Raw genomic sequence first — 15034 nt, forward strand, 5'->3', positions numbered from 1 at the left:
GTTTTGAAAATAATCTTTTTTTCATACAATAATTTCTCTCCACATAGTCTTTAAAAGACTGAAAACTTGCTTGTTAAACTGAACATAAACTACCCAAAATATAATGACTTAGATCATATGTTTAAAGGTGCTCATAATTTGAAACTTCTTAATCAAATGGAGAAAATTACATTTTTACACGTTCAACAAGTATCTAACAAACAAAATAAATAGAAAAATAATGATTTCTTTCGGGTATAAAAGTCATTACAATAAATAACCCCACCCAAACATTCGGTTCATATAATATTATAACTCCATTAAAAGATAGAAAGTTTATATCACAAAATAAATGAAGAGAGATTTATAAGAAAAAAAAAAAAGGCAGTTCTTCCACTTCAGAGCTGTAAATTCTAAATCCAGAAAACTAGTCTTCTTAAGTTGCGCAGTTTCCTTTGAAACGTATACGATTGCTGGATTTTCAGAAAATTGACTCTGGAAAACAGACTGGCCTTCAAAAAAGAGAATACGAAGCATACACCATACAGACGTGCCTCATCTCAGAACCATCTCTCTTCAAAAAATTCGTGATGGGACCGGAAACTTAACCGACGATCACTAGCAAACGGAGTAGAATGATCGTAAAACAAACATGTTGAGAAGGGAGGTCACCGGAGCATGGACGTGAGTGATTGGAAAACGTCTTCTTCACATGGGATCGCGAGACCCATATCGTGATTGAAACCGTATTCTTCTTCCGACCACCGCAGCAGGCGTTGAAATTCAGGATAAGAAAGGAATGAAATCGGGACGATATATCGTGATCTGTTGACTCCGACGTAGACCGGAAAGTGTCCTTTCGGAACGTCTAGTGGAAGGCCGTCAACAACGTCGTACCAATGCTTCTTCCCTATGCTTGAACACCTCTTTATAATTTGTTTCAGAAGGGCGGCTTGTGTGACTTTGTTTGGTTTCCTCTCGCCCATTTTCGTGTTGGTCTGAGTGTGTGTTTGTTATTGGGGTTCTGGTTCTGTTGGGTTGCTGAGAGAATTGAAGGCTATGGAGTATGGTGATGAAGAAGATGGCCGAGGAGGAAGGGTTTATAAAGAAACGGGGTTGGAGTGGGGGACCACCAATGCCAAGAAGAAACACCATAGATGTTTTGGTCCTAAGACAAAGTAGGGCCATAACCCATTGGGCTCTATACAATTTGTTGCTTGTTTTATATATATATATATATATATATATATATATATATATATATATATATATATATATATATATATATATATATATATATATATATATATATATATATATGGGAATGTTCAATTGAGAAAAAAAAAGGTTGAGAATGGGGGAATCATTATCAGCCAATCATTTATTTTTGCCGCAAAAGCCTCCAACGTACCGGCGGAAATGGGAAACGAATGCACATGTGTTTTCCAACATAACATATTTCCTTAAACTATGCTAATCATTACCTTAATATATACAAAAACATAGTTTTTTCGTTTTTTTTTTTAATTTTTATAAACTATTTTTATCAAAAAATGATTTTAAATATACCAAAATTCATGATTTTTTATTCTCTACAAATAGACATCCATATTGATATAGTTTTAAGATAAAATAAAAAATTTATTTTTTTAATATTTTCAGCTATCGTTATTTATAAATAAATAACAATGCATCAGGTTTTATTACAGTACATTCGTTATTCACTTATGAATAAAAGTATGATTTTTTTTTTACAATCTAAGTATCATTCATATATGAATATAGCATATAATAAACATAGTATATTCATATTTTAATACTGGACGATGAATTCACTTGTGAATATTAACATAGTATATTCACTTGTGAATATTAGATGGTATATTCACTTATAAGTATTAAATGATATTTCATATGTGAATATTACATAGTATTACATTGTATATCACATGTGAATATTACACAATATATTCACTTGTGAATATTAGATGATATATTCACTTATGAATATTACGCAGTATATTCACATATGAATATTACAAGGTATATTCACTTATGAATATTGAAGGTATTTTGACAAATATATATAATTTTTATATGTTATTCACATATGAATAACATACAGACTTGCATATTTGTTTTGTGTTTTTAATAATCATATACTGATTCAGGTGAGAAAACATATTCATATGTGAATATAACGTGGTAATTTAGTTTATGCATTTCATCAAATAGTTGGAGTGCAAACAAGTTAACTATTTTAAAAATGTTAAAAACATCAAGTTATCAATTCCAAATCATCATATACTTCCGATTTCGACTTCAGATGCGACATCCTATCTCTGATCGATTTCTCAATTTGATTTTGATTTCCGAAAATCCGATTGGGAACCTGTGAGTACTGATTCTAAGTCTCTCAATGTCGACTATGACTGCGAGTCCAAAACTCCGATTCCAATTTCATGAACAACGAAGAAATTCCGGTTTAGTTGAAGAAATCTGGATGATTATTGAAGGTTGGAGGAAAATTTTTGATGATGAACGAACTGTTATCGAATTCTCTATAGTTACGTATTTGAGATTGAATGTTATTACGATATTTACAAGTTTGCCACCGTGTCTTTTATGCTTAGATTAAATGAGTGGCTAAGAATGATTCCCCCATTCTCAACCTTTTTTATTTTCTCAATTGAACCCACCTCTCTCTCTCTCTCTCTCTCTCTCTCTCTATATATATATATATATATATATATATATATATATATATATATATATATATATATATATATAAACAAAATAAATGAAGGTTTTTTTTGCTACATGTCACACTCTCATTCAATTTGCCAAATATAATTTTATAGTTATTTTGAATTAATTTCTTTTCCACATGTCATTTTATGGGTTTTTCTATTTTAATAAATTTCATATAATACTTTAATGTAGTAATTACAATAAATATAGTAATAAATAAATATCATTTTCATTAATGGACTTATCTTCTTATTTTAAAATTCTCAAATTAAAGCTCATTAGTTTATTTTATTTATTTATTTAAATTTAAAAGATATAAAAAATCAATTTTAATAATTTATTATTTTTCTTATAAATCCAAAGTTCTTAAATTTTTAGACTTTTATATTTATTTTTTTTAAATTTTCTTTATTTAAATTTAAAAGATAAAAAACATTTCTATTATAATAAATCATTATTTTTTATTTTCTTATAAATTCAAAGTTCTCAAATATTTTAACATTTATATTTATCTTTTTTTACTTAACTCATGTAATACATGTGTATCCCATAACTAGTACCCTAATAAATAAGGATGATTTTGTCAAATGTCATCTTTTTCTTCATTTTGATACTTGTCATTTTCTAGATTTTTTTGAATTATTTAATATCCACTTGTCATTTTTATAGTTTTTTTTTCTTTTTATTCAAATCTCACCTATTAAATGCCACCTCATATTAATTAATTAATTATATATATATATATATATATATATATATATATATATATATATATATATATATATATATATAACTTTCTATTTTTGAATTCCTCTTTCTATTAATATATTAATTAATGTATATGTATATTAATATAGATAGTACATTCCATTTGTGAATTCATATTAATTAATTTTATTAGTATAGATTAATTAGCACCAAATTACATAAATAGTCCATGCGGTTTACCAAATGGTCACAAACTCAATCGTTACTTATTTTTTGGTTACCAAAACTTTCTTTTAATAAATCCGTGTAATACACGGGTTTCACACATAATATATATATATATATATATATATATATATATATATATATATATATATATATATATATATATATATATATAAATAACTTTTTAATTTTTAAATATAACTTTTTTTTTGCAAAATAACCATGTATTCCGGAATGGATCGTTCCGAAACGAATTATGGATTATTTATTGGGCGGACCGACCAATCTCATTGGATTTGTAATACCTATTCCGAATCAACTGTATATGTTCCGGATCAAGATTTTGAATTTCAAAATCTGGAATATATTTTGAGGCGGCGATTTCATTCCAGAAAGGTGCATTTCGATTCCGATGTTTCGACTCGATTCCGACACACAGCTCTTGTCTCCGACACGCATCGACACCCATTTCTTACATAGAAGAGGAGCACTACGACCCAGTTATTTTACGGGTACATTCTTCGTTTTCTCTTTGTTTGTTTAATGAATTAAAAACGTTATGGAACTTAAATTAAAGATGTCATTGTTATAGGACCAACTTAAAAGTAGTTTAGATGTTTATGTATTGTTGATTTACAATGAAAAGTCGTGTTCCGGATCTTAAAATTTCATTTTGGAAGCCTCCGAAATGCGAAGAATTGTTATGGAACACAATGAACTCGTTTGGAACATGAAAAATATGTCCGGAACAGGTTCGGAATACTGGTCATTTCCATTTTATAATGAAGTGATAACACATTTTTTATTTATGCAGCACGACATGGTTTTTGATGTACCAATTACACTATCGTGTAAACCCAAAATTGGCGGGGAAATTCTTGCAACATTCAGAAACAGACCCGAATGTGAGATTATGTTTTTAAGTGTTGTCATCAATTGTGTTAAAAGCTATGGTTATAGTAAACAAAATACTTTTTGTCGATTATGATCACATCGAATTTGTTATATAGGTATAATAATCACTTGTGATTACATAGGAACAAATGTTGTTCAATGAAGAGTTTTTGTGGATATTTAATTAGTGATTAGTTATATGTTTATTATAGTCGTTTGAACATGTAATCGTAAGTGATTTTAATCATTTAATTATTTATGGTTATAATAATATAATCACCTGTGATTATAGATAAATATTGATATGTTTTACTGAAACATATCAACATTTATAGACAATCATAAAAGAATAGTTTTATAATATTTAATGAATTACATCAAAGATTTTTAAATTATTCAAATTACATACAATAGAATTTATACTAATTAATACATATACATAAAAAGTAATTGTTATTCAATACAATATTTTTATCAGATAAATATGATGGGTACATTCTCCTTGAACAACATTTGTTTCGATAAATTATGCATATAAGTAAAATATGTTAGTTATCATATATAATTGTAAAAATATATTTTTTTCATAATTATATATACAAAACTATATACTTTTTCCTTGTTTGTTTTCACCAATCTTCCCCTCCATATTTCCCCCTCTACACCTAAATACAAAAAAATACGAAAAATTATTAATAATTTGAGAATGTAATCACATGTAATTATAACATATGTAATCATACTTATCTTCTATAACCTTCTGTGGTTCTTCACCAGTAGTTCATTTTCCTTTCTTATCATTCATTCCTTCTATATTCTTCACATCCACACCTAAATATAATTAAAAAAATTATTAATATTATAATCAAATGTGATTTTAATATATGTAATCGTAAACGATTACAATGTATGCAATCACATATGATCATATTTTATTTAATCAAATTTGATTATATAAAGATATTATATTGTTATGTGAATAATAATCACATGTGATTACAAAACATGTAATCATATGTGATTATTATATATGTACAAATATATTATATTTGATTATTACATATGTAATCATATGTGATTATTACATATATAATCATATGTGATTAACAAAATATTATTTTATAGTCATATCTATTTTACAAATATATGTCATCATATGTAATCCTATTTACCTTCTTCAACTCTCTGTGGTTGTTCACCAGTTATTCCTTCTCTTTTCTTATCATTATTCCCTTCTATATTATTCCCCTCCATACCTGAATACAAAAAATAAAAAAATTATTAATAATTTGTGAATGTAATCACATGTAATTATAATATATGTAATCATAATTACCTTCTCTAATTATCTGTGGTTCTTCACCAGTAATTTCTTTTCCTTTATCAGAATTAATTCCTTCTAGATTCTTTCCCTCCACACCTGAATATAATTAAAAAATATTAATATTATAATCAGATGTGATTTTAATATATGTAATCACAAATGATTACAATGTATGTAATCACATATGATTATAGCGTATTTAATAAAATTTTATTATACATTAAGTAATTAAACGTGATTTACCTTCTTCAACTATCTGTGTGTCTTCACCGGTTCTTCCTTCTGCTTTGTTAGCATTCTTGCCTTCTATATTCTTACTCTCTAAACCTGAATACAATTAAAAAAAATTATTAATATTTTATAAATTTAGTCACATATGATTATAATTTATGTGATCATATGTAATCATATTTACCTTCTCTAACTGTATGTGGTTGTTCACTAGTAATTCACTTTCCTTTCTCTATATTCATTCATTCTAGATTCTTCCATTCCACACCTGTAATCACATTTGATTATAATATATGTAATCATTCACATTTGATTATAATATATGTAATCATATATACTTTATTAATGTATATTTGTTTACCTCCACCTCCATCATTTTGTTCTTCTTCATTATTACCACCTTTTTCATTTTCATCAACTTCATTATGTAAATTCATGTCATCCAAACCTTGATCATTATTATGAGTTTCATCTTCCCCACCATCTTTATTTTTTCCTGCTATTTCAATATCTTCACCTCCATTATCTTTATTTTTTCCTTGATGTTCCTCTCACGCATTAACATTCCCATTTTTTCCCAATATTTGCTTATAATTTAAGATACATATTTAATCACCTGTGATTTTATAGTGATTTTTTTTAAAATACACTTACCTCCTTCAATATCCCCCCTCCATTCTTTTTCTTTGTTTCATCATTATCATCTCCATTGTCATCTTCAACATCATCACTATTGTTATCTTGAACATCAGCATTCCCATTCTTTTCTTGATTATCTTCATTGTTCTCTTTAAAAACTGCATCAAAGCTAATTTTCAAATGATTCAAGGTTATATTTTATGGGAATTTATTTATTCCATCTTCAATCAGCATATCTAACTTCCTATACTTAATCATAACCACTTCCTCATAAAGCCTACATAATAAATCAATTAAAATATATATTAATATATATTTTTTGAAACATATAAGATATTAGTAAATAATGATGAGTTTTCATATAATTGTTGCAATTGAATTAACCTCCTCATTCAATTCTTCCGCAACAAACTCATCGTTAAAATTCCCTATTCCAAAATCACCAAGCTCATCCTTTTTAAATGTTTCTGTCATCTTTATCTTCTCTGAAGTCCAGTGGCAGATCACTAGAAATGTTCTTTCAACCTTAAGTACATCAGCTTTGATTCTGTCTAGATAAAGCAACTGAAAAAAATATTATTATATATCACATGTGATTTAATATAGTTATTCATGTTGTAATTTTGTAACAAATAATATTAATCATATGTGATTTAAGAACCTGACATTTAAATCACATGTAATTATAGCTACTCATGTTAGAACATATGTTATAAATAAATAAAAATCATATGTGTTTTTAAAGATATTTAAATAGAATAAAACATATTAAACATACCACCAAATAAGCACATGCTCCATTAAAATTGCTTGTTGGATTGGATGGATCAAAAGACTATTTGTTTTTAACCAAACAGTCTATCAGATAAGAACGTCAGTCGATGTTTTCTATTTTTGTCTTTCTTGCTATGTAGTTCAATGTGTTGGTGTTTGCTTTTCCTGAAGAGGTTGATTCTATCAGCGAGTTAATCAATAAAGCTATGAAATTCATCCTGAAATTCATATCTTCCTTGTTGGCGGAAACAATCTTCATCTTTATATCTTGAAGTTGAATCATCTTCTTGTCTTCAAATTGGTTTGTCCATTCTTCATAACATTTATCTTCTTTTGTTTTGAACGGAAGTTTTGAAAACTGTTTTCTTCCCAAAGGAAATCCAAGAATTTTTTTCACTGATTCTTTGGTGACATCAATAACTCCTTTTTGAAGAACTATCTTCTTTGTCTCTAAGTTAAAATTATTGAGAACAAAACAATTTAAGGCCCTTGGGACGTCTGTCATCTTCATATTTAATATCCCACAAAAACCCATCTTTCTGACACAATCTTTTTGTACTTCATTGAAGCCTTGTATAACGGACAACAAAGCTCCAAGTGTACACCTATCATCAAATATATCACATAATGAATTTAATTCATATGTTACAATAAGAATTAATGAAGTTATTATACATGTTTTATAATTTTATCACATGTGTGTTAATTGAAAAATACATGAAATATGTTTTGAATAGTCACAAGTGTTTGATTTTTGAATCATATATGATTTAATAAATTTGTGTAAAATCACATGCGATTGATTTTTTCGTATATAAAAGATATTAATCACATGGTGATTCATTTTTGAATCATATATGATTAAAAAAAATATTTAAGAATCAGAAATGATTAATTTTTGAATCATATATGATTTAATAAATTATCTTATTTGTATGAAAGATATTAATTAGATGTGATTTAATAAAAATAATGACATGGTGATTCATTTTTGAATCTTATATGATTAATAAAATTATTTAAGAATCAGAATGATTAATTTTTGAATCATATGATTTAATAAATTATTTTTTTTGTATATAAAAGATATTAATCAGATTTGATTTAATAAAGTTATTATTATATCACATATGATTTAATAAAATTATTTTTTTGTATAAAATTATTAATCACAAAGTTATATTTGTTTTTGATTGTTTCAAAATGCTTCTTTACTATCTTCTTCTTTCTATTCTTTATCTCTTTTGTTTCAGAATCAGAATCGTCTTCATTTTGATCAAGTAGTTGATCTTTTCTTTTTGAAGCTACGTCTTTTCTCTTTCTTGACTCAGTGTTTTTTTTCCAGATGTTATGCAAATAATGATCATATATTAAAACATTTATAACTAACAATCACGTTTTAAAAATGAAGTAATAATTAATAATTATGTAATTTTAAATACATATTATAATGATATGTGAATATATATTTAATCATATGTGATTGAATATATTGTTATAAATATATGTAAATCACATGTGATAGAATATCTTTTTTGTAGTATAAATAATGGTAATCACATTTGATTTATATAAGATTTATGTCTTTATGTTTATAATTATATGTGATTGACGTGGAAGATTTATGTCTTTTATAATCATATGTTTATAATCATATCCCAAAGATCAAACGTTGAAGGTTCATCTGATTAGAAAGAAAGTTGAGTATGAATACATTGAAATTTTGTTTGCTCGTGAATTGGTCAAGTAAGGTTACAATAAGTGGACTCAAATTCACAAGTTAATTTCTAAGCATAAAGGTATTCATGCTCAAGAGCGAAAATTAACACTGCACCAAATGATAAATAAAGTAAAGAAGATGAATTTAGTGCCTTCAGCTCCTGCTTCTCGATATTCTGCCTCAACATCTACCCCAAAGAAAAGGAAATCGAAATATGCCAAGTTCCTTCTTCCATTTGGTACTATCTACATAAACAACAGGGTGCCGATGGGTGTTGAGCCGATTCAACACTTGTTCATTCGAGAGCCTGATAATTGTATTTTCTATCTCGATTATAAAAATCAGATGTGCTTTCAACATAATTAAGAACTTCACGCTGTTCCCACTACATCTGTTTCACCTTCGACTAGAGTGCATGGAGCATGAAGAAGTAGAACAAGATTATCACTGACTGATATCACTGGAACTAAGCAATCATTAAAGAGCTTAAAGGAGATAATTTCCAATGGATGAAGTAAGAAATATTGAATGAAGCCGACGGATGCAATTAGAGTTATTTTTGACATCATCATATTAGGGGAGATTGTAAGGTAGAACCTTATAATCTGATAACTCAAATACATGTTGAACATTTTCTCTAGTACCAGCACCATCTTTAGCTTATGTACCTCCAATGTCAGCGTGTGATCACTTGTACTAGTGTATTTACTTTGTATTCTGTAATTATAGTAATAGTAGTTGTTGGTTAACTTTTCCTTAATCTCAGCGATTCGGATCAGTCTGTTTTCTTAGATTAGAATCAATCCCATAAATGTTGGGATTGATTGTTGCTAGTGTTACTATATATTTGTGTACTCGAGTTGTACCAATTGCAACCCTAATAGCCGCTTTGTGCTGATTATATTTGTAAGGATCATTTTTAGTGAAAACATCCTTGTGATAACGTTGTTATTTGTATCTAATATTAGAATCTTCACTATCGCTCCCCTCAAGACATCCTTTGATCCTACCATACCTACCTTAGCCGCTTGTGCCACACGCTACACTAATCGGATCCACATTGTCAACAATAAATTAGGGATCATTTAAGGGAACACCATGGACCAATATATCAAGGTCCAAAGTTTAGAGAAGGATTAAAGTCTAAACAAAAAGGATTAAAGCTCAAGGAACATATTGTAGAGTAGAGGACTACCGTCATGGAGGTTAGTGCTTGTGTAATAGAGATAAGAGCCCATTCCATTCAACAACATCTCTCTGACATATTTCTAGGTACTATTTTTACGATATGGTAGAATTACTCGGGATGTTGTGCTCTATGATTTATGGAGTAGGAATACACGAAGGAGTCAGTAAATGTAAGAGTATAGTGTCATCACTATCTTTTTGAGCATAGTATTTTGGATATCAAAAATTTCCACCTTAACCCCACTAAATTCTCGTGGTTATTAACCAACTTTTAGAAAGATTGTAGTTATACAAAGAAATATATATGAAACAAGTGTTACTAAAAACCAAATCATTTAGTTACCCCAAACTTAGATATCATAAACAAACCTATCCAGTTTACAAATCACGACGTATTTATCCTGACAAGATTCTTGAAAATTACACTAAATCTGTGCTTGAAATAGTAATCATTTGGTGTTCGAAATAAGTTTATATGCCGAAGACTGGAAGGTCAGGTTTTCCGCTTGTACCTTTGCTAATGCAACATTAATATGGTGCAACGGACATGCCAACACGATAGACATCAGCACCGCCAATTCCATTATGTGGGGTGATCTAAAACTACTCCTGATCAATGAGTACTATCTCAAAGACAAAATACAGAATGTAGAACAAGAACTCTAGAACCTTACCATGAAAGATGAAAATATTGCATCCTACACGAACCGCTTCAACAATCTTGCTACTCTTTGCCCCAGTCTTGTCACCCCGACATACAAGAATGTGGAAATGTACATATGGGGTTTGGTTCATCGTATTCACTTCCATTCTGAATACATATAATAGTACCAAGAGGCAAGCCTTTACCCTGACTTATCAGGAAATCCGCTAAGGCATTATGGTTTGGACGGCTGGCTTGCTGAAGTCTAGAAAAAGACAAGAGAAAGTATGATAAAGACTCAACGCAACCAACATCGAGGAAACAAGACTTAGGGAGCGCTTACTTAGCAACTATCCCATCGCCTAGTTCACTAAGACATTATGTAGGGAATCTCCCATTATGTAATAAGTAGAAATACCACCACATAGGTGAATGTAGAGAACTATTCTACAACAATTACGGTAAGAAGGGCCACATCGCTAAGTCCTGTAGGAACGTGACACCTACCGCACACCAAGGAACTAGTACTGGTGGAAATCACAATTTTTTCAAGTGTGGAGAAGTTTTCCACTTCAAGAGGGATGTATTGAAATTGGAAGATGAAGGAGGTAATGATCGAGGAAGAGTATTTTCGATTGGTGCGAGAGACTCTACTTAGGATCCGCCCATTGAAACTGGTATGTACTTGTTAGAAACTTACATTCAAACTAAATAATAATAAATTTTTTATAACCACTAGGTTTAGGTATGGGCTAAAACATAAAACTAAGAAACATATATTTGTTAACTATTTGATGAATATGTAAGTTGCATGCTTCTAGAATAACACAAGTTTAGAAATTTTGATTTAGCTCTATTACGCAACTCTTGTTTGAGTCCAACCGTTATAGAGTAGAATCTTTCAGTCAAAAGATTGTTTAATTTTAGCAGCATATGATTGCATTCATCAGATAGTTAGTCACCATAAGTAGAATCGCAAAATAAGGTGGGAGTAATTCTCGCCAGAACCCTCGTTAAGATCCTTAGGACCGTTGAAATTCTGAGAAGAATTGGCTCTGTTACCTAATAGCTCAAGTCAACTTAAGGACTCAATAATGTACATAGTACTTTCCAAGTATCAAACTCTAGCGAGTGATTGTCTGATACAAAATCCAAATCAACTCTAAACTTCACTGTGAAGAAGAACCTTAGGAAATCAATTCATTCACTATTAGACTAAAATGTGCTGATATTCCCTACTTTACAAGTGTATACTTTAAAAGTTATATATAACTAGGATTCTATAACATTAGAATGTTTGACTCCGCCTTATTCCTTGTTCTTTGTTTGGTTGTGGGCTTAGGGTAGAATTATTTATTTGACTGTATATCGAATCTTGGATTATATACAACTTGCATAGACAAGGAGACTATGGAGGGACCACTCAAGGATCAGATGAAAAAAAACACCCCAACTATTAAATGGTGCCTTGTGACGAGTACTACAAATTGAATTTTGGGACGAAATTCTTCCAACGGGGGGAGAATTTAATAATTTCCAAAATTTTCATCATTTGTGACTAACATCAAATATAATGGGGGCAAATATTACACCACATTTTACTGAAAATACCATATTGCAAACTCCAATATATAAGAAAAATCAGTCAAATCGTCAAAAAACTAAAAATATAGTAAGGCAAAAAAATGTGTTATTTTATAAAATAATAACATATTCCGAAAGTACACGTCTTCACGATCTCGAAATTATAAGAAACGCTAAAATGCAACTTCGTATGTGGAGATTATGTATTCTATAAGTTTTATAATCAACTATGTGAAGAAAGTACATCGTAAAAGGTCAAAAGAAAATTAGTTGAGTTTTAACCAAAACAATGTAAAGGAGAGTCGTAGTACTCCTTGAAAAAAAATCAGATAAATACTTATATATTAAATGTACACTTCTTCGTGATAAAAAGTACATTAAATATGTATGAGTCAGAAGAATCTTATATACGATAAAACAAATACTTTTAGTATGAACAGTACTTTCGATACAACATTATAAACCTATGAACTCACCAACATTAAATTGATGTTTTCAAACAACATTTATTCTCAGGAAACTTAGAGTCAAACGTATCATTTAGGGAAACACATATGGATTCACCGGAAGTTTTATTATTGTTATCGCTTATTGTTATGCTGAAATATTAAGACACCCATTGTATTTCAATTTCTAGTACTATGAAAATATATTACGATGTAATACTTATTTTATAATGGAACTGATATTATGTTGAATCTTTTCATATATTGTTCAATGTATGCTCAATAACTGTGATTCATAGATGTCAACTGAAACCTAATTCCATCTCTAAAATTGTTTGTTTTGAGTTATTGTGTCATGTTTCCCTTGTGTTTGTATCATTCTCTTGTTTCAATACTTCTTTCGATCTGTAGCAATGGTGTCTGGTATTATTTTTATTCTCAGGGTTGTAGTTTTATTGAGGATCTTCACGAGTCCATTAAAAATGGAAAAATGAGTTTATTTGATTGAACTTTGCTCCCTTTCCTTATAGCAAGTTTTTCCATCTTGATGGTACCATTATTGATCTGAAGCATGATAGGACTCCCATCTAGACATTATATATATATATATATATATATATATATATATATATATATATATATATATATATATATATATATATAATTTCCTGTTTTAATGTTGTGATGAAGAAATTTCTTGAGGCTGTTCTAGGGAAAGTGGGCATGATTCCCCATTGGATCCATATGGGTTCGATTCTATCTTTATTTGTTTGAGGGTTAGTATGTACTCTTCTTTTTGTTACTTTTGTTTATTTTCTCTCATGTTTTTTACAACCTGATCATTCCCTTATTTTCTTTAGATGGAGATCAACTACCTTTTGTCTTGTCCAATTTTTTGGAATGGAATTCGCATCGAGATGTTGGTTCTAATGACTTTGACTATCCTATTTTTGATGATAGCCTGAATGATAGTGATCATGAAGGTAGCAACTGTGAGGATGATGAAGATGATGGGGAGGATATGGAGTCGTTTGTTAGGGTACATGACTTTTATGATTATGATGATATTGCGAGTAGACCCCTAATACTGTTATTGTCCCAATTTTGGTGAATGATGATGAGACACCCGCAGATTCGGGGTAGTTAATTAAGATATATTTACCATTAAAAATGATGTGTTGATAGAAAATTATTTAGGAAAAATAATCTTAACCAAAGTTCTAGTATATGTGCAAGGATTTCGGACATATAAAGAACGTTGAAATTCGACTTCGTATGAAGAAGTTACGCTTCTTTGATGTTTCGCGATTAAACCAACACAACTCTACATATCGTAAAGAGTGAATTTTTGATGAATTACTTTTTAGCTTAGGTGATCTAAACAAAAGTCATAGTAGTCATTAAACTAAGAGCGTCCGTATACAGAAAGTCCAAATTTGACTTTGTAAGAGGAAGTTATGATTTTTTGAAGTTTCAACACAAAAGTGCGGGTACAGAAATTGAAATTTTAATCATCTGATTGTTATCCGAAACAATGTAAATAAGAATTGAAGATCTTGTTAAAATGAGTCCAGCGATATAAAGACACTCGAAAACGGACGCAGGTAAGAAAGTTATGCATCTTATACGGGCTTTAACAGAGTAATCTGAGGCATCCACTTTTATCAAGTGAGTGCATAGTTCCTCTCATTAACATGAATTTAATACAAGTATTAATTAAAGTATTAAATATTCATTATATATATATATATATATATATATATATATATATATATATATATATATATATATATAATTACATGACAACAATAATAGAAATATTATTAGAGAAAAGAATAAAAGTATATTAATTCCTAAATATTATGTGCTAAATATATACACCAACATAGGATAGTGTTGTCCAGATAGAGTTGGTATTGGGAGTTTAG

At 29.0% G+C, this 15034-nt stretch overlaps 1 pseudogene; it reads right to left on the reverse strand.

Annotated features, from left to right (window-relative positions):
- Positions 1 to 277: 277 nt before the first annotated feature.
- LOC145102314 (protein SMALL AUXIN UP-REGULATED RNA 12 pseudogene) lies at positions 278 to 1064 on the reverse strand (annotated as a pseudogene).
- Between the last annotated feature and the right edge of the window lie 13970 nt (positions 1065 to 15034).

This window comes from Lactuca serriola, chromosome 4 (genome assembly GCF_051521515.1).
Source record: "Lactuca serriola cultivar US96UC23 chromosome 4, Lser_US96UC23_V15, whole genome shotgun sequence".
NCBI classification, from domain to species: Eukaryota; Viridiplantae; Streptophyta; class Magnoliopsida; order Asterales; family Asteraceae; genus Lactuca; species Lactuca serriola.